The sequence below is a fragment of the Pristiophorus japonicus genome, chromosome 30 (genome assembly GCF_044704955.1).
Source record: "Pristiophorus japonicus isolate sPriJap1 chromosome 30, sPriJap1.hap1, whole genome shotgun sequence".
NCBI classification, from domain to species: domain Eukaryota; kingdom Metazoa; phylum Chordata; class Chondrichthyes; family Pristiophoridae; genus Pristiophorus; species Pristiophorus japonicus.
Genome location: NC_092006.1, coordinates 1,424,080 through 1,444,577, shown reverse-complemented (window position 1 = coordinate 1,444,577; position 20,498 = coordinate 1,424,080). Strand labels below are relative to the sequence as shown.

Here is a 20,498-nt window from a genome sequence, read left to right as displayed (position 1 = left end):
CCCAGACCCGTACCCCCCAGTAATGTACCCCCAGATCCGTACCCACCAGTACTGTACCCCCAGACCTGTACCCCCAGACCAGTACCCCCAGACACGTACCCATCAGTACTGTACCCCCAGACCCGTACCCCCCAGTACTGTACCCCCAGACCCGTACCCCCCAGTACTGTACCCCCAGACCCGTACCCACCAGTACTGTACCCCCAGACCTGTACCCACCAGTACTGTACCCACAGACCCGTACCCACCAGTACTGTACCCCCAGACCTGTACCCCCAGACCCGTACCCACCAGTACTGTACCCCCAGACCTGTACCCCCAGTACTGTACCCACCAGTACTGTACCACCAGCCCTGTACCCCCAGACCTGTACCCCCAGAACTGTACCCCCAGAACTGTATCCCCAGACCCGTACCCCCCAGTACTGTACCCACAGAGCTGTACCACCAGCCCTGTACCCCCAGACCTGTACCCCCAGTACTGTACCCCCAGACCTGTACCACCAGTACTGTACCCCCAGACCTGTACCCACCAGTACTGTACCCACAGAGCTGTACCACCAGCACTGTACCCCCAGACCTGTACCCCCAGTACTGTACCCCAGTGTTATACAGTGACAGACCTGTACCCACCAGTACTGTACCCCAGTGTTATACAGTGACAGACCTGTACCCACCAGTACTGTACCCAGTGTTATACAGTGACAGACCTGTACCCACCAGTACTGTACCCCCAGACCCGTACCCACCAGTACTGTACCCCCAGACCTGTACCACCAGCACTGTACCCCCAGACCTGTACCCCCAGACCCGTACCCCCAGTACTGTATCCCCAGTACTGTATCCCCAGACCCGTACCCCCAGACCTGTACCACCTGCACTGTACCCCCAGACCTGTACCCCCAGTACTGTACCCCCAGTACTGTACCCCCAGAACTGTACCACCAGTACTGTACCCCCAGACCTGTACCCACCAGTACTGTACCCCCAGACCTGTACCCCCCAGTACTGTACCCCAGTGTTATACAGTGACAGACCTGTACCCACCAGTACTGTACCCCCAGACGTGTACCCACCAGTACTGTACCCCAGTGTTATACAGTGACAGACCTGTACCCACCAGTACTGTATTCCAGTGTTATACACTGACAGATCTGTACTCACCAGTACTGTACCCCAGTGTTATACAGTGACAGACCTGTACCCACCAGTACTGTACCCGTGTTATACAGTGACAGACCTGTACCCACCAGCACTGTACACCAGTGTTATACAGTGACAGACCTGTACCCACCAGTACTGTACCCCAGTGTTATACAGTGACAGACCTGTACCCACCAGTACTGTACCCCAGTGTTATACAGTGACAGACAAGTACCCACCAGTACTGTACCCCAGTGTTATACAGTGACAGACCTGTACCCACCAGCACTGTACACCAGTGTTATACAGTGACAGACCAGTACCCACCAGTACTGTACCCCAGTGTTATGCAGTGACAGACCTGTACCCACCAGTACTGTACCCCAGTGTTATACAGTGACGGACCTGTACCCACCAGTACTATACCCCAGTGTTATACAGTGACAGACCTGTACCCACCAGTACTGTACCCCAGTGTTATACAGTGACAGACCTGTACCCACCAGTACTGTACCCCAGTGTTATACAGTGACAGACCTGCACCCACCAGTACTGTACCCCAGTGTTATACAGTGACAGACCTGTACCCACCAGTACTGTACCCCAGTGTTATACAGTGACAGACCTGTACCCACCAGTACTGTACCCCAGTGTTGTACAGTGACAGACCTGTACCCACCAGTACTGTACCCCAGTGTTATACAGTGACAGACCTGTACCCACCAGTACTGTACCCCAGTGTTATACAGTGACAGACCTGTACCCACCAGTACTGTACCCCAGTGTTATACAGTGACAGACCTGTACGCACCAGTACTGTACCCCAGTGTTATACAGTGACAGACCTGTACCCACCAGTACTGTACACATGTTATACAGTGACAGACCTGTACCCACCAGTAATGTACCCCAGTGTTATATAGTGACAGACCTGTACCCACCAGTACTGTACACATGTTATACAGTGACAGACCTGTACCCACCAGTAATGTACCCCAGTGTTATACAGTGACAGACCTGTACCCACCAGTACTGTACTCCAGTGTTATAGTGACAGACCTGTACCCACCAGCACTGTACCCCAGTGCTATACAGTGACAGACCTGTACCCAACAGCACTGTACCCCAGTGTTATACAGTGACAGACCTGTACCCACCAGGACTGTACCCCAGTGTTATACAGTGACAGACCTGTACCCACCAGTACTGTACCCCAGTGTTATACAGTGACAGACCTGTACCCGCCAGTACTGTACCCCAGTGTTATACAGTGACAGACCTGTACCCACCAGTACTGTACCCGTTATACAGTGACAGACCTGTACCCACCAGTACTGTACCCCAGTGTTATACAGTGACAGACCTGTACCCACCAGTACTGTACCCCAGTGTTATACAGTGACAGACCTGTACCCACCAGTACTGTAACCCAGTGTTATACAGTGACAGACCTGTACCCACCAGTACTGTACCCAGTGTTATACAGTGACAGACCTGTACCCACCAGTACTGTACCCCAGTGTTATACAGTGACAGACCTGTACCCACCAGTGCTGTACCCCAGTGTTATACAGTGACAGACCTGTACCCACCAGTACTGTACCCAGTGTTATACAGTGACAGACCTGTACCCACCAGTACTGTGCCCCAGTGTTATACAGTGACAGACCTGTACCCACCAGTACTGTACCCCAGTGTTATAGTGACAGTCCTGTACCCACCAGTACTGTACCCCAGTGTTATACAGTGACAGACCTGTACCCACCAGTACTGTACCCCAGTGTTATACAGTGACAGACCTGTACCCACCAGTGCTGTACCCCAGTGTTATACAGTGACAGACCTGTACCCACCAGTACTGTACCCAGTGTTATACAGTGACAGACCTGTACCCACCAGTACTGTACCAGTGTTATACAGTGACAGACCTGTACCGACCAGTACTGTACCCCAGTGTTATACAGTGACAGACCTGTACCCACCAGTACTCTACCCCAGTGTTATACAGTGACAGACCTGTACCCACCAGTACTGTACCCCAGTGTTATACAGTGACAGACCTGTACCCACCAGTACTATACCCCAGTGTTATACAGTGACAGACCTGTACCCACCAGTACTGTACCCCAGTGTTATACAGTGACAGACCTGTACTACCAGTACCGTACCCCAGTGTTATACAATGACAGACCTGTACCCACCAGTACTGTATCCCAGTGTTATACAGTGACAGACCTGTACCCACCAGTACTGTACCCCAGTGTTATACAGTGACAGACCTGTACCCACCAGTACTGTACCTCAGTGTTATACAGTGACAGACCTGTACCCACCAGTACTGTACCCCAGGATTATACAGTGACAGACCTGTACCCACCAGTACTGTACCCCCGTGTTATACAGTGACAGACCTGTACCCACCAGTACTGTACCCCAGTGTTATACAGTGACAGACCTGTACCCACCAGTACTGTACCCCAGTGTTATACAGTGACAGACCTGTACGCACCAGTACTGTACCCCAGTGTTATACAGTGACAGACCTGTACCCACCAGTACTGTACACATGTTATACAGTGACAGACCTGTACCCACCAGTAATGTACCCCAGTGTTATACAGTGACAGACCTGTACCCACCAGTACTGTACTCCAGTGTTATACAGTGACAGACCTGTACCCACCAGCACTGTACCCCAGTGCTATACAGTGACAGACCTGTACCCAACAGCACTGTACCCCAGTGTTATACAGTGACAGACCTGTACCCACCAGGACTGTACCCCAGTGTTATACAGTGACAGACCTGTACCCACCAGTACTGTACCCCAGTGTTATACAGTGACAGACCTGTACCCGCAAGTACTGTACCCCAGTGTTATACAGTGACAGACCTGTACCCACCAGTACTGTACCCGTTATACAGTGACAGACCTGTACCCACCAGTACTGTACCCCAGTGTTATACAGTGACAGACCTGTACCCACCAGTACTGTACCCCAGTGTTATACAGTGACAGACTTGTACCCACCAGTACTGTACCCCAGTGTTATACAGTGACAGACCTGTACCCACCAGTACTGTACCCCAGTGTTATACAGTGACAGACCTGTACCCACCAGTACTGTACCCCAGTGTTATACAGTGACAGACCTGTACCCACCAGTACTGTACCCGTGTTATACAGTGACAGACCTGTACCCACCAGCACTGTACACCAGTGTTATACAGTGACAGACCTGTACCCACCAGTACTGTACCCCCAGACCTGTACCCCCCAGTACTGTACCCCAGTGTTATACAGTGACAGACCTGTACCCACCAGTACTGTACCCCCAGACGTGTACCCACCAGTACTGTACCCCAGTGTTATACAGTGACAGACCTGTACCCACCAGTACTGTATTCCAGTGTTATACACTGACAGATCTGTACTCACCAGTACTGTACCCCAGTGTTATACAGTGACAGACCTGTACCCACCAGTACTGTACCCATGTTATACAGTGACAGACCTGTACCCACCAGCACTGTACACCAGTGTTATACAGTGACAGACCTGTACCCACCAGTACTGTACCCCAGTGTTATACAGTGACAGACCTGTACCCACCAGTACTGTACCCCAGTGTTATACAGTGACAGACAAGTACCCACCAGTACTGTACCCCAGTGTTATACAGTGACAGACTTGTACCCACCAGCACTGTACACCAGTGTTATACAGTGACAGACCAGTACCCACCAGTACTGTACCCCAGTGTTATGCAGTGACAGACCTGTACCCACCAGTACTGTACCCCAGTGTTATACAGTGACGGACCTGTACCCACCAGTACTATACCCCAGTGTTATACAGTGACAGACCTGTACCCACCAGTACTGTACCCCAGTGTTATACAGTGACAGACCTGTACCCACCAGTACTGTACCCCAGTGTTATACAGTGACAGACCTGTACCCACCAGTACTGTACCCCAGTGTTATACAGTGACAGACCTGTACCCACCAGTACTGTACCCCAGTGTTATACAGTGACAGACCTGTACCCACCAGTACTGTACCCCAGTGTTGTACAGTGACAGACCTGTACCCACCAGTACTGTACCCCAGTGTTATACAGTGACAGACCTGTACCCACCAGTACTGTACCCCAGTGTTATACAGTGACAGACCTGTACCCACCAGTACTGTACCCCAGTGTTATACAGTGACAGACCTGTACGCACCAGTACTGTACCCCAGTGTTATACAGTGACAGACCTGTACCCACCAGTACTGTACACATGTTATACAGTGACAGACCTGTACGCACCAGTACTGTACCCCAGTGTTATACAGTGACAGACCTGTACCCACCAGTACTGTACACATGTTATACAGTGACAGACCTGTACCCACCAGTAATGTACCCCAGTGTTATACAGTGACAGACCTGTACCCACCAGTACTGTACACATGTTATACAGTGACAGACCTGTACCCACCAGTAATGTACCCCAGTGTTATACAGTGACAGACCTGTACCCACCAGCACTGTACCCCAGTGCTATACAGTGACAGACCTGTACCCAACAGCACTGTACCCCAGTGTTATACAGTGACAGACCTGTACCCACCAGGACTGTACCCCAGTGTTATACAGTGACAGACCTGTACCCACCAGTACTGTACCCCAGTGTTATACAGTGACAGACCTGTACCCGCCAGTACTGTACCCCAGTGTTATACAGTGACAGACCTGTACCCACCAGTACTGTACCCGTTATACAGTGACAGACCTGTACCCACCAGTACTGTACCCCAGTGTTATACAGTGACAGACCTGTACCCACCAGTACTGTACCCCAGTGTTATACAGTGACAGACCTGTACCCACCAGTACTGTAACCCAGTGTTATACAGTGACAGACCTGTACCCACCAGTACTGTACCCAGTGTTATACAGTGACAGACCTGTACCCACCAGTACTGTACCCCAGTGTTATACAGTGACAGACCTGTACCCACCAGTGCTGTACCCCAGTGTTATACAGTGACAGACCTGTACCCACCAGTACTGTACCCAGTGTTATACAGTGACAGACCTGTACCCACCAGTACTGTGCCCCAGTGTTATACAGTGGCAGACCTGTACCCAACAGTACTGTACCCCAGTGTTATACAGTGACAGACCTGTACCCACCAGTACTGTACCCCAGTGTTATAGTGACAGTCCTGTACCCACCAGTACTGTACCCCAGTGTTATACAGTGACAGACCTGTACCCACCAGTACTGTACCCCAGTGTTATACAGTGACAGACCTGTACCCACCAGTGCTGTACCCCAGTGTTATACAGTGACAGACCTGTACCCACCAGTACTGTACCCAGTGTTATACAGTGACAGACCTGTACCCACCAGTACTGTACCAGTGTTATACAGTGACAGACCTGTACCGACCAGTACTGTACCCCAGTGTTATACAGTGACAGACCTGTACCCACCAGTACTCTACCCCAGTGTTATACAGTGACAGACCTGTACCCACCAGTACTGTACCCCAGTGTTATACAGTGACAGACCTGTACCCACCAGTACTATACCCCAGTGTTATACAGTGACAGACCTGTACCCACCAGTACTGTACCCCAGTGTTATACAGTGACAGACCTGTACTACCAGTACCGTACCCCAGTGTTATACAATGACAGACCTGTACCCACCAGTACTGTATCCCAGTGTTATACAGTGACAGACCTGTACCCACCAGTACTGTACCCCAGTGTTATACAGTGACAGACCTGTACCCACCAGTACTGTACCTCAGTGTTATACAGTGACAGACCTGTACCCACCAGTACTGTACCCCAGGATTATACAGTGACAGACCTGTACCCACCAGTACTGTACCCCCGTGTTATACAGTGACAGACCTGTACCCACCAGTACTGTACCCCAGTGTTATACAGTGACAGACCTGTACCCACCAGTACTGTACCCCAGTGTTATACAGTGACAGACCTGTACGCACCAGTACTGTACCCCAGTGTTATACAGTGACAGACCTGTACCCACCAGTACTGTACACATGTTATACAGTGACAGACCTGTACCCACCAGTAATGTACCCCAGTGTTATACAGTGACAGACCTGTACCCACCAGTACTGTACTCCAGTGTTATACAGTGACAGACCTGTACCCACCAGCACTGTACCCCAGTGCTATACAGTGACAGACCTGTACCCAACAGCACTGTACCCCAGTGTTATACAGTGACAGACCTGTACCCACCAGGACTGTACCCCAGTGTTATACAGTGACAGACCTGTACCCACCAGTACTGTACCCCAGTGTTATACAGTGACAGACCTGTACCCGCCAGTACTGTACCCCAGTGTTATACAGTGACAGACCTGTACCCACCAGTACTGTACCCGTTATACAGTGACAGACCTGTACCCACCAGTACTGTACCCCAGTGTTATACAGTGACAGACCTGTACCCACCAGTACTGTACCCCAGTGTTATACAGTGACAGACCTGTACCCACCAGTACTGTAACCCAGTGTTATACAGTGACAGACCTGTACCCACCAGTACTGTATCCCAGTGTTATACACTGACAGATCTGTACCCACCAGTACTGTGCCCCAGTGTTATACAGTGACAGACCTGTACCCACCAGTACTGTACCCCAGTGTTATACAGTGACAGACCTGTACCCACCAGTACTGTACCCAGTGTTATACAGTGACAGACCTGTACCCACCAGTACTGTGCCCCAGTGTTATACAGTGACAGACCTGTACCCAACAGTACTGTACCCCAGTGTTATACAGTGACAGACCTGTACCCACCAGTACTGTACCCCAGTGTTATAGTGACAGTCCTGTACCCACCAGTACTGTACCCCAGTGTTATACAGTGACAGACCTGTACCCACCAGTACTGTACCCCAGTGTTATACAGTGACAGACCTGTACCCACCAGTGCTGTACCCCAGTGTTATACAGTGACAGACCTGTACCCACCAGTACTGTACCCAGTGTTATACAGTGACAGACCTGTACCCACCAGTACTGTACCAGTGTTATACAGTGACAGACCTGTACCGACCAGTACTGTACCCCAGTGTTATACAGTGACAGACCTGTACCCACCAGTACTGTACCCGTGTTATACAGTGACAGACCTGTACCCACCAGTACTGTACCCCAGTGTTATACAGTGACAGACCTCTACCCACTAGTACTGTACCCCAGTGTTATACAGTGACAGACCTGTACCCACCAGTACTGTACCTCAGTGTTATACAGTGACAGACCTGTACCCACCAGTACTGTACCCCAGGATTATACAGTGACAGACCTGTACCCACCAGTACTGTACCCCCGTGTTATACAGTGACAGACCTGTACCCACCAGTACTGTACCCCAGTGTTATACAGTGACAGACCTGTACCCACCAGTACTGTACCCCAGTGTTATACAGTGACAGACCTGTACGCACCAGTACTGTACCCCAGTGTTATACAGTGACAGACCTGTACCCACCAGTACTGTACACATGTTATACAGTGACAGACCTGTACCCACCAGTAATGTACCCCAGTGTTATACAGTGACAGACCTGTACCCACCAGTACTGTACTCCAGTGTTATACAGTGACAGACCTGTACCCACCAGCACTGTACCCCAGTGCTATACAGTGACAGACCTGTACCCAACAGCACTGTACCCCAGTGTTATACAGTGACAGACCTGTACCCACCAGGACTGTACCCCAGTGTTATACAGTGACAGACCTGTACCCACCAGTACTGTACCCCAGTGTTATACAGTGACAGACCTGTACCCGCCAGTACTGTACCCCAGTGTTATACAGTGACAGACCTGTACCCACCAGTACTGTACCCCAGTGTTATACAGTGACAGACCTGTACCCACCAGTACTGTACCCAGTGTTATACAGTGACAGACCTGTACCCACCAGTACTGTGCCCCAGTGTTATACAGTGACAGACCTGTACCCAACAGTACTGTACCCCAGTGTTATACAGTGACAGACCTGTACCCACCAGTACTGTACCCCAGTGTTATAGTGACAGTCCTGTACCCACCAGTACTGTACCCCAGTGTTATACAGTGACAGACCTGTACCCACCAGTACTGTACCCCAGTGTTATACAGTGACAGACCTGTACCCACCAGTGCTGTACCCCAGTGTTATACAGTGACAGACCTGTACCCACCAGTACTGTACCCAGTGTTATACAGTGACAGACCTGTACCCACCAGTACTGTACCAGTGTTATACAGTGACAGACCTGTACCGACCAGTACTGTACCCCAGTGTTATACAGTGACAGACCTGTACCCACCAGTACTGTACCCCAGTGTTATACAGTGACAGACCTGTACCCACCAGTACTATACCCCAGTGTTATACAGTGACAGACCTGTACCCACCAGTACTGTACCCCAGTGTTATACAGTGACAGACCTGTACCCACCAGTACTATACCCCAGTGTTATACAGTGACAGACCTGTACCCACCAGTACTGTACCTCAGTGTTATACAGTGACAGACCTGTACCCACCAGTACTGTACCCCAGTGTTATACAGTGACAGACCTGTACCCACCAGTACTGTACCCCCGTGTTATACAGTGACAGACCTGTACCCACCAGTACTGTACCCCAGTGTTATACAGTGACAGACCTGTACCCACCAGTACTGTACCCCAGTGTTATACAGTGACAGACCTGTACCCACCAGTACTGTACCCCAGTGTTATAGTGACAGACCTGTACCCACCAGTACTGTACCCCAGTGTTATACAGTGACAGACCTGTACCCACCAGTACTGTACCCCAGTGTTATACAGTGACAGACCTGTACCCGCCAGTACTGTACCCCAGTGTTATACAGTGACAGACCTGTACCCACCAGTACTGTACCCAGTGTTATACAGTGACAGACCTGTACCCACCAGTACTGTACCCCAGTGTTATACAGTGACAGACCTGTACCCACCAGTACTGTAACCCAGTGTTATACAGTGACAGACCTGTACCCACCAGTACTGTATCCCAGTGTTATACACTGACAGATCTGTACCCACCAGTACTGTGCCCCAGTGTTATACAGTGACAGAGCTGTACCCACCAGTACTGTACCCCAGTGTTATACAGTGACAGACCTGTACCCACCAGTACTGTACCCCAGTGTTATACAGTGACAGACCTGTACCCACCAGTACTGTACCCCAGTGTTATACAGTGACAGACCTGTACGCACCAGTACTGTACCCCAGTGTTATACAGTGACAGACCTGTACCCACCAGTACTGTACACATGTTATACAGTGACAGACCTGTACCCACCAGTAATGTACCCCAGTGTTATACAGTGACAGACCTGTACCCACCAGTACTGTACTCCAGTGTTATACAGTGACAGACCTGTACCCACCAGCACTGTACCCCAGTGCTATACAGTGACAGACCTGTACCCAACAGCACTGTACCCCAGTGTTATACAGTGACAGACCTGTACCCACCAGGACTGTACCCCAGTGTTATACAGTGACAGACCTGTACCCACCAGTACTGTACCCCAGTGTTATACAGTGACAGACCTGTACCCACCAGTACTGTACCCGTTATACAGTGACAGACCTGTACCCACCAGTACTGTACCCCAGTGTTATACAGTGACAGACCTGTACCCACCAGTACTGTACCCCAGTGTTATACAGTGACAGACCTGTACCCACCAGTACTGTAACCCAGTGTTATACAGTGACAGACCTGTACCCACCAGTACTGTATCCCAGTGTTATACACTGACAGATCTGTACCCACCAGTACTGTGCCCCAGTGTTATACAGTGACAGACCTGTACCCACCAGTACTGTACCCCAGTGTTATAGTGACAGACCTGTACCCACCAGTACTGTACCCCAGTGTTATACAGTGACAGACCTGTACCCACCAGTACTGTAACCCAGTGTTATACAGTGACAGACCTGTACCCACCAGTACTGTACCCCAGTGTTATACAGTGACAGACCTGTACCCACCAGTACTGTACCCCAGTGTTATACAGTGACAGACCTGTACCCACCAGTACTGTACCCCAGTGTTATAGTGACAGACCTGTACCCACCAGTACTGTACCCCAGTGTTATACAGTGACAGACCTGTACCCACCAGTACTGTACCCCAGTGTTATACAGTGACAGACCTGTACCCGCCAGTACTGTACCCCAGTGTTATACAGTGACAGACCTGTACCCACCAGTACTGTACCCCAGTGTTATACAGTGACAGACCTGTACCCACCAGTACTGTACCCCAGTGTTATAGTGACAGACCTGTACCCACCAGTACTGTACCCCAGTGTTATACAGTGACAGACCTGTACCCACCAGTACTGTACCCCAGTGTTATACAGTGACAGACCTGTACCCGCCAGTACTGTACCCCAGTGTTATACAGTGACAGACCTGTACCCACCAGTACTGTACCCAGTGTTATACAGTGACAGACCTGTACCCACCAGTACTGTACCCCAGTGTTATACAGTGACAGACCTGTACCCACCAGTACTGTAACCCAGTGTTATACAGTGACAGACCTGTACCCACCAGTACTGTATCCCAGTGTTATACACTGACAGATCTGTACCCACCAGTACTGTGCCCCAGTGTTATACAGTGACAGACCTGTACCCACCAGTACTGTACCCCAGTGTTATACAGTGACAGACCTGTACCCACCAGTACTGTACCCCAGTGTTATACAGTGACAGACCTGTACCCACCAGTACTGTACCCCAGTGTTATACAGTGACAGACCTGTACGCACCAGTTACTGTACCCCAGTGTTATACAGTGACAGACCTGTACCCACCAGTACTGTACACATGTTATACAGTGACAGACCTGTACCCACCAGTAATGTACCCCAGTGTTATACAGTGACAGACCTGTACCCACCAGTACTGTACTCCAGTGTTATACAGTGACAGACCTGTACCCACCAGCACTGTACCCCAGTGCTATACAGTGACAGACCTGTACCCAACAGCACTGTACCCCAGTGTTATACAGTGACAGACCTGTACCCACCAGGACTGTACCCCAGTGTTATACAGTGACAGACCTGTACCCACCAGTACTGTACCCCAGTGTTATACAGTGACAGACCTGTACCCACCAGTACTGTACCCGTTATACAGTGACAGACCTGTACCCACCAGTACTGTACCCCAGTGTTATACAGTGACAGACCTGTACCCACCAGTACTGTACCCCAGTGTTATACAGTGACAGACCTGTACCCACCAGTACTGTAACCCAGTGTTATACAGTGACAGACCTGTACCCACCAGTACTGTATCCCAGTGTTATACACTGACAGATCTGTACCCACCAGTACTGTGCCCCAGTGTTATACAGTGACAGACCTGTACCCACCAGTACTGTACCCCAGTGTTATACAGTGACAGACCTGTACCCACCAGTACTGTACCCAGTGTTATACAGTGACAGACCTGTACCCACCAGTACTGTGCCCCAGTGTTATACAGTGACAGACCTGTACCCAACAGTACTGTACCCCAGTGTTATACAGTGACAGACCTGTACCCACCAGTACTGTACCCCAGTGTTATAGTGACAGTCCTGTACCCACCAGTACTGTACCCCAGTGTTATACAGTGACAGACCTGTACCCACCAGTACTGTACCCCAGTGTTATACAGTGACAGACCTGTACCCACCAGTGCTGTACCCCAGTGTTATACAGTGACAGACCTGTACCCACCAGTACTGTACCCAGTGTTATACAGTGACAGACCTGTACCCACCAGTACTGTACCAGTGTTATACAGTGACAGACCTGTACCGACCAGTACTGTACCCCAGTGTTATACAGTGACAGACCTGTACCCACCAGTACTGTACCCCAGTGTTATACAGTGACAGACCTGTACCCACCAGTACTATACCCCAGTGTTATACAGTGACAGACCTGTACCCACCAGTACTGTACCCCAGTGTTATACAGTGACAGACCTGTACCCACCAGTACTATACCCCAGTGTTATACAGTGACAGACCTGTACCCACCAGTACTGTACCTCAGTGTTATACAGTGACAGACCTGTACCCACCAGTACTGTACCCCAGTGTTATACAGTGACAGACCTGTACCCACCAGTACTGTACCCCCGTGTTATACAGTGACAGACCTGTACCCACCAGTACTGTACCCCAGTGTTATACAGTGACAGACCTGTACCCACCAGTACTGTACCCCAGTGTTATACAGTGACAGACCTGTACCCACCAGTACTGTACCCCAGTGTTATAGTGACAGACCTGTACCCACCAGTACTGTACCCCAGTGTTATACAGTGACAGACCTGTACCCACCAGTACTGTTTAAAGTTCACACACTTACCATTACACGAGTAATCAATGACACTGCCAAGATAAGAAGAACATTTCGATAATCTGATCAGCTGGCCAGCAAACTGAAAGTTTCGAGTGTCAAACGTTTTACGAGCTCCAGAGTGGGATGGTTGGTGTTGGATTCGCCCAAGATTAGCTTTGGACTCCAGAGAAAAAACGATCTTTACAATTCGGCTGTGTGGGAACCCGAATGTGAAACTATCTGTTGGGGAAGAGAAATGGTTTCATTTCTATGCTTTAAACACTTTCAAACTTTATCTCAACTTTCAAAACAGCACTTGGTTCGAGAGAGGGGAAATCAGCCAGGGTTCCTGCTCCTGATCACTGCCCAGTGACCCCTGGGTTAGAGAGAGAGGGGAAATCAGCCAGGGTTCCTGGTCCTGATCACTGCCCAGTGACCCCTGGGTTAGAGAGAGGGGGAAATCAGCCAGGGTTCCTGGTCCTGATCACTGCCCAGTGACCCCTGGGTTAGAGAGAGGGGAAATCAGCCAGGGTTCCTGCTCCTGATCACTGCCCAGTGACCCCTGGGTTAGAGAGAGAGGGGAAATCAGCCAGGGTTCCTGGTCCTGATCACTGCCCAGTGACCCCTGGGTTAGAGAGAGGGGAAATCAGCCAGGGTTCCTGCTCCTGATCACTGCCCAGTGACCCCTGGGTTAGAGAGAGAGGGGAAATCAGCCAGGGTTCCTGCTCCTGATCACTGCCCAGTGACCCCTGGGTTAGAGAGAGGGGAAATCAGCCCGGGTTCCTGCCCCTGATCACTGCCCAGTGACCCCTGGGTTAGAGAGAGGGGAAATCAGCCCGGGTTCCTGCCCCTGATCACTGCCCAGTGACCCCTGGGTTAGAGAGAGGGGAAATCAGCCAGGGTTCCTGCTCCTGATCACTGCCCAGTGACCCCTGGGTTAGAGAGAGGGGAAATCAGCCAGGGTTCCTGCTCCTGATCACTGCCCAGTGACCCCGGGGTTAGAGAGAGAGGGGAAATCAGCCAGGGTTCCTGCTCCTGATCACTGCCCAGTGACCCCTGGGTTAGAGAGGGGAAATCAGCCAGGGTTCCTGCTCCTGATCACTGCCCACTGACCCCTGGGTTAGAGAGTGAGGGGAAATCAGCCAGGGTTCCTGCTCCTGATCACTGCCCAGTGACCCCTGGGTTAGAGAGAGGGGAAATCAGCCAGGGTTCCTGCACCTGATCACTTGCCCAGTGACTCCTGCTGTAAAGTTAATGGGCTGGATTGGTGCAGGTGAAGTTTTGGAGGGGTACAGGGAGAGTTGGAGAGGATTCCCACCAGCGATCACTCACTGTCAGTGCTGACCCATGAAGGAGGGTCCCTTGGATGTGAAGAAATGTCAGTACCTGTGATGGCTATAACCCAAAGACACTGGGAGCCTGTCGGGGAGATGTGACGTGGGAGAAGGTTCTATTGACTGAAGATTCACATCGACCCAGCACCTCGCACTGTCGCGATTGCAAAACGTTGCTTCGTGATCCAGAGGCTGAATGCTCAGCAACAGACTAACAAAGCAATAATTCACATGCCTGCCTTCCGTCACTGAGTAAAGTACAAAGTGCCCAGTGTGTTCAAGGCTGACTCACTCACTCACTCACAGCCTGACGATTCAATCCTGGCCCACACCACAGACAGGAACATCTGCTGCAGTTCAAAATCCCAGCATCACAGCAGGCAGGACAGGAGCAGACACTCACAGCCCAGAGAGCCAGCACTCACTGAGTGACTCAATCCCTGAGCAACAACAGAGCCTACACAGTGATCCCCAACTCCCCCTCGCTGTCTCCCCTCCCCTCCTCCATAATCCCCTCGCAGCCTCCCCTCCCCTCCTCCGTACCCCCCGACCCCCCTCCCCTCCTCCGTACCCCCCGACCCCCCTCCCCTCCTCCATACCCCCCCACTGCCCCTCCCCTCCTCCATAATCCCCTCGCAGCCTCCCCTCCCCTCCCCTCCTCCGTACCCCCCGACCCCCCTCCCCTCCTCCGTACCCCCCACTGCCCCTCCCCTCCTCCGTACCCCCCACTGCCCCTCCCCTCCTCCATACCCCCCACTGCCCCCCTCCCCTCCTCCGTACCCCCCACTGCCCCTCCCCTCCTCCGTACCCCCCACTGCCCCTCCCCTCCTCCGTACCACCCACTGCCCCTCCCCTCCTCCGTACCCCCCACTGCCCCCCCCTCCTCCGTACCTCCCCACTGCCTCTCCCCTCCTCCGTACCCCCCACTGCCCCTCCCCTCCTCCGTACCCCCCACTGCCCCTCCCCTCCTCCATACCCCCCCACTGCCCCTCCCCTCCTCCATAATCCTCTCGCAGCCTCCCCTCCCCTCCTCCATACCCCCCCACTGCCCCTCCCCTCCTCCATACCCCCCCACTGCCCCTCCCCTCCTCCATAATCCTCTCGCAGCCTCCCCTCCCCTCCTCCGTACCCCCCACTGCCCCTCCCCTCCTCCATACCCCCCACTGCCCCTCCCCTCCTCCGTACCCCCCACTGCCCCTCCCCTCCTCCATACCCCCCGACCCCCCTCCCCTCCTCCATACCCCCCGACCCCCCTCCCCTCCTCCGTACCCCCCCACTGCCCCTCCCCTCCTCCGTACCCCCCACTGCCCCTCCCCTCCTCCATACCCCCCACTGCCCCTCCCCTCCTCCATACACCCCGACCCCCCTCCCCTCCTCCATATCCCCCACTGCCCCTCCCCTCCTCCATACCCCCCAACCCCCCTCCCCTCCTCCGTACCCCCCCACTGCCCCTCCCCTCCTCCGTACCCCCCCACTGCCCCTCCCCTCCTCCGTACCCCCCACTGCCCCTCCCCTCCTCCGTACCCCCCCACTGCCCCTCCCCTCCTCCATACCCCCCACTGCCCCTCCCCTCCTCCATACCCCCCACTGCCCCTCACCTCCTCCGTACCCCCCACTGCCCCTCCCCTCCTCCGTACCCCCCACTGCCCCTCCCCTCCTCCGTACCCCCCACTGCCCCTCCCCTCCTCCGTACCCCCCACTGCCCCTCCCCTCCTCCATACCCCCCACTGCCCCTCCCCTCCTCCGTACCCCCCACTGCCCCTCCCCTCCTCCGTACCCCCCACTGCCCCTCCCCTCCTCCGTACCCCCCACTGCCCCTCCCCTCCTCTGTACCCCCTCTCACTGCCCCCCGCCCCTCCGTCCTCCCCCCCCATTCCTTCCCCTCCGTAGCCTCCGCTGCACGCACCCTGCCACTCCCCCCCCCCCCCGTCCTTCCCCTCTTCATCCCCAGCTCCCCCCTCTATCCTTCCCCCCCCCACACCTTCCCCCTCTACCCTACCTCCACCTCCAGCTTCCCGCCCCACTCCTTCCCCTCTCCCTATACCTTCCCCTCCTGCAAACCACTGCACCCTTTCCCCACCCCCAGTCTGCCCCTTCTCCGTCCCCTTCACCTCGAGGTGCTGCTCACAGATTGCTACTCCACAATCACCAGACTCCCTCACCCACAGCGCCAGGGTAAGACTGGTATATCACCCACAGCGCCAGAATCCAGGGCCCCTGCTCCCGATCCCCGCCCTGTGACCCCGGGGTTAGTGCCAGGGCCCCTGCTCCTGATCCCCGCCCTGTGACCCCGGGGTTAGTGCCAGGGCCCCTGCTCCCGATCCCCACCCTGTGACCCCGGGGTTAGTGCCAGGGCCCCTGCTCCTGATCCCCGCCCTGTGACCCCGGGGTTAGTGCCAGGGCCCCTGCTCCTGATCCCCGCCCTGTGACCCCGGGGTTAGTGCCAGGGTCCCTGCTCCTGATCCCCGCCCTGTGACCCCGGGGTTAGTGCCAGGGTCCCTGCTCCTGATCCCCGCCCTGTGACCCCGGGGTTAGTGCCAGGGTCCCTGCTCCTGATCCCCGCCCTGTGACCCCGGGGTTAGTGCCAGGGTCCCTGCTCCTGCTCCCGATCCCCGCCCTGTGACCCCGGGGTTAGTGCCAGGGTCCCTGCTCCCTCACTCCCTCACTCCCCGGGCCCTCCCTCACTCCCCGGGCCCTCTCCCTCCCTCAGTCCCCGGGCCCTCTCCCTCCCTCAGTCCCCGGGCCCTCTCCCTCCCTCAGTCCCCGGGCCCTCCCTCACTCCCCAGGCCCTCTCCCTCACTCACTCCCCGGACCCTCCCTCACTCCCCGGACCCTCTCCCTCCCTCACTCCCCGGACCCTCGCTCACTCCCCGGGCCCTCACTCCCCGGTCCCCGGGCCCTCACTCCCCAGACCCTCCCTCACTCCCCGGCCCCTCCCTCCCTCACTCCCCGGGCCCCCCCTCACTCCCCGGGCCCCCCCTCAGTCCCCGGACCCTCTCCCTCCCTCACTCCCCAGACCCCTCCTCACTCCCCGGACCCTCTCCCTCCCTCACTCCCCGGACCCCCCCTCACTCCCCGGGTCCTCTCCCTCCCTCACTCCCCGGGCTCTCCCTCCCTCACTCCCCGGACCCTCCCTCACTCCCCGGACCCTCTCCCTCCCTCACTCCCCGGGCCCTCTCCCTCCCTCACTCCCCGGACCCTCCCTCACTCCCCGGACCCTCTCCCTCCCTCACTCCCCGGGCCCTCTCCCTCCCTCACTCCCCGGGCCCTCTCCCCCCTCACTCCCCGGACCCTCCCTCACTCCCCGGGCCCCCCCTTCACTCCCCGGGCCCTCCCTCACTCCCCGGGCCCCCCTCCCTCACTCCCCGGACCCCCCCTCACTCCCCGGGCCCTCTCCCTCCCTCACTCCCCGGACCCTCCCTCACTCCCCGGGCCCTCTCCCTCCCTCACTCCCCGGACCCTCCCTCACTCCCCGGGCCCTCTCCCTCCCTCACTCCCCGGACCCTCCCTCACTCCCCGGACCCTCTCCCTCCCTCACTCCCCGGGCCCTCTCCCTCCCTCACTCCCCGGGCCCTCTCCCCCCCTCACTCCCCGGACCCTCCCTCACTCCCCGGGCCTCCCTCCCTCACTCCCCGGGCCCTCTCCCTCCCTCACTCCCCGGGCCCTCTCCCCCCCTCACTCCCCGGACCCTCCCTCACTCCCCGGGCCCCCCTTCACTCCCCGGGCCCTCCCTCACTCCCCGGGCCCCCCTCCCTCACTCCCCGGACCCCCCCTCACACCCCGGGCCCTCTCCCTCCCTCACTCCCCGGACCCTCCCTCACTCCCCGGACCCTCTCCCTCCCTCACTCCCCGGGCCCTCTCCCCCCCTCACTCCCCGGACCCTCCCTCACTCCCCGGGCCCCCCCCTCACTCCCCGGACCCTCCCTCACTCCCGGACCTCTCCCTCCCTCACTCCCCGGACCCTCCCTCACTCCCCGGGCCCCCCCCCCCCTCACTCCCCGGACCCTCTCCCCCCCTCACTCCCCGGACCCCCCCTCACTCCCCGGACCCTCTCCCTCCCTCACTCCCCGGGCCCTCCCTCACTCCCCGGGCCCTCTCCCTCCCTCACTCCCCGGACCCTCTCCCTCCCTCACTCCCCGGGCGCCCTCCCTCACTCCCCGGGCCCTCTCCCTCCCTCACTCCCCGGACCCTCTCCCTCCCTCACTCCCCGGACCCTCTCCCTCCCTCACTCCCCGGGCCCTCCCTCACTCCCCGGGCCCCCCCCTTCACTCCCCGGGCCCCCCCCTTCACTCCCCGGGCCCCCCCCTCACTCCCCGGGCCCCCCCCTCACTCCCCGGGCCCTCTCCCCCCCTCACTCCCCGGACCCTCCCTCACTCCCCGGGCCTCCCTCCCTCACTCCCCGGGCCCTCTCCCTCCCTCACTCCCCGGGCCCTCTCCCCCCCTCACTCCCCGGACCCTCCCTCACTCCCCGGGCCCCCCTTCACTCCCCGGGCCCTCCCTCACTCCCCGGGCCCCCCTCCCTCACTCCCCGGACCCCCCCTCACACCCCGGGCCCTCTCCCTCCCTCACTCCCCGGACCCTCCCTCACTCCCCGGACCCTCTCCCTCCCTCACTCCCCGGGCCCTCTCCCCCCCTCACTCCCCGGACCCTCCCTCACTCCCCGGGCCCCCCCCTCACTCCCCGGACCCTCCCTCACTCCCCGGACCCTCTCCCTCCCTCACTCCCCGGACCCTCCCTCACTCCCCGGGCCCCCCCCCCCCTCACTCCCCGGACCCTCTCCCCCCCTCACTCCCCGGACCCCCCCTCACTCCCCGGACCCTCTCCCTCCCTCACTCCCCGGGCCCTCCCTCACTCCCCGGGCCCTCTCCCTCCCTCACTCCCCGGACCCTCTCCCTCCCTCACTCCCCGGGCCCTCTCCCTCCCTCACTCCCCGGGCCCTCTCCCTCCCTCACTCCCCGGACCCTCTCCCTCCCTCACTCCCCGGACCCTCTCCCTCCCTCACTCCCCGGGCCCTCCCTCACTCCCCGGGCCCCCCCCTTCACTCCCCGGGCCCCCCCCTTCACTCCCCGGGCCCCCCCCTCACTCCCCGGGCCCCCCCCTCACTCCCCGGACCCTCTCCCTCCCTCACTCCCCGGGCCCCCCCATCACTCCCCGGGCCCTCTCCCTCCCTCACTCCCCGGGCCCTCTCCCCCCCTCACTCCCCGGACCCTCCCTCACTCCCCGGGCCCCCCCCTCACTCCCCGGACCCTCCCTCACTCCCCGGACCCTCTCCCTCCCTCACTCCCCGGACCCTCTCCCTCCCTCACTCCCCGGGCCCTCCCTCACTCCCCGGGCCCTCTCCCTCCCTCACTCCCCGGACCCTCCCTCACTCCCCGGGCCCTCCCTCACTCCCCGGACCCTCTCCCTCCCTCACTCCCCGGGCCCTCTCCCTCCCTCACTCCCCGGGCCCTCTCCCTCCCTCACTCCCCGGGCCCTCTCCCTCCCTCACTCCCCGGGCCCTCCCTCACTCCCCGGGCCCTCTCCCTCCCTCACTCCCCGGACCCTCCCTCACTCCCCGGGCCCTCCCTCACTCCCCGGACCCTCTCCCTC

At 56.7% G+C, this 20,498-nt stretch overlaps 1 long non-coding RNA gene across 1 annotated transcript in view; it reads right to left on the bottom strand.

Annotated features, from left to right (window-relative positions):
- LOC139240142 (uncharacterized) overlaps window positions 1-13,811 on the bottom strand; it is a 17,350-nt gene extending 3,539 nt beyond the window's left edge. The window contains exon 1 of the long non-coding RNA XR_011588692.1: window positions 13,603-13,811. This is a non-coding gene — a long non-coding RNA (uncharacterized lncRNA). The remainder of the gene's footprint in view (window positions 1-13,602) is intronic.
- Between the last annotated feature and the right edge of the window lie 6,687 nt (window positions 13,812-20,498).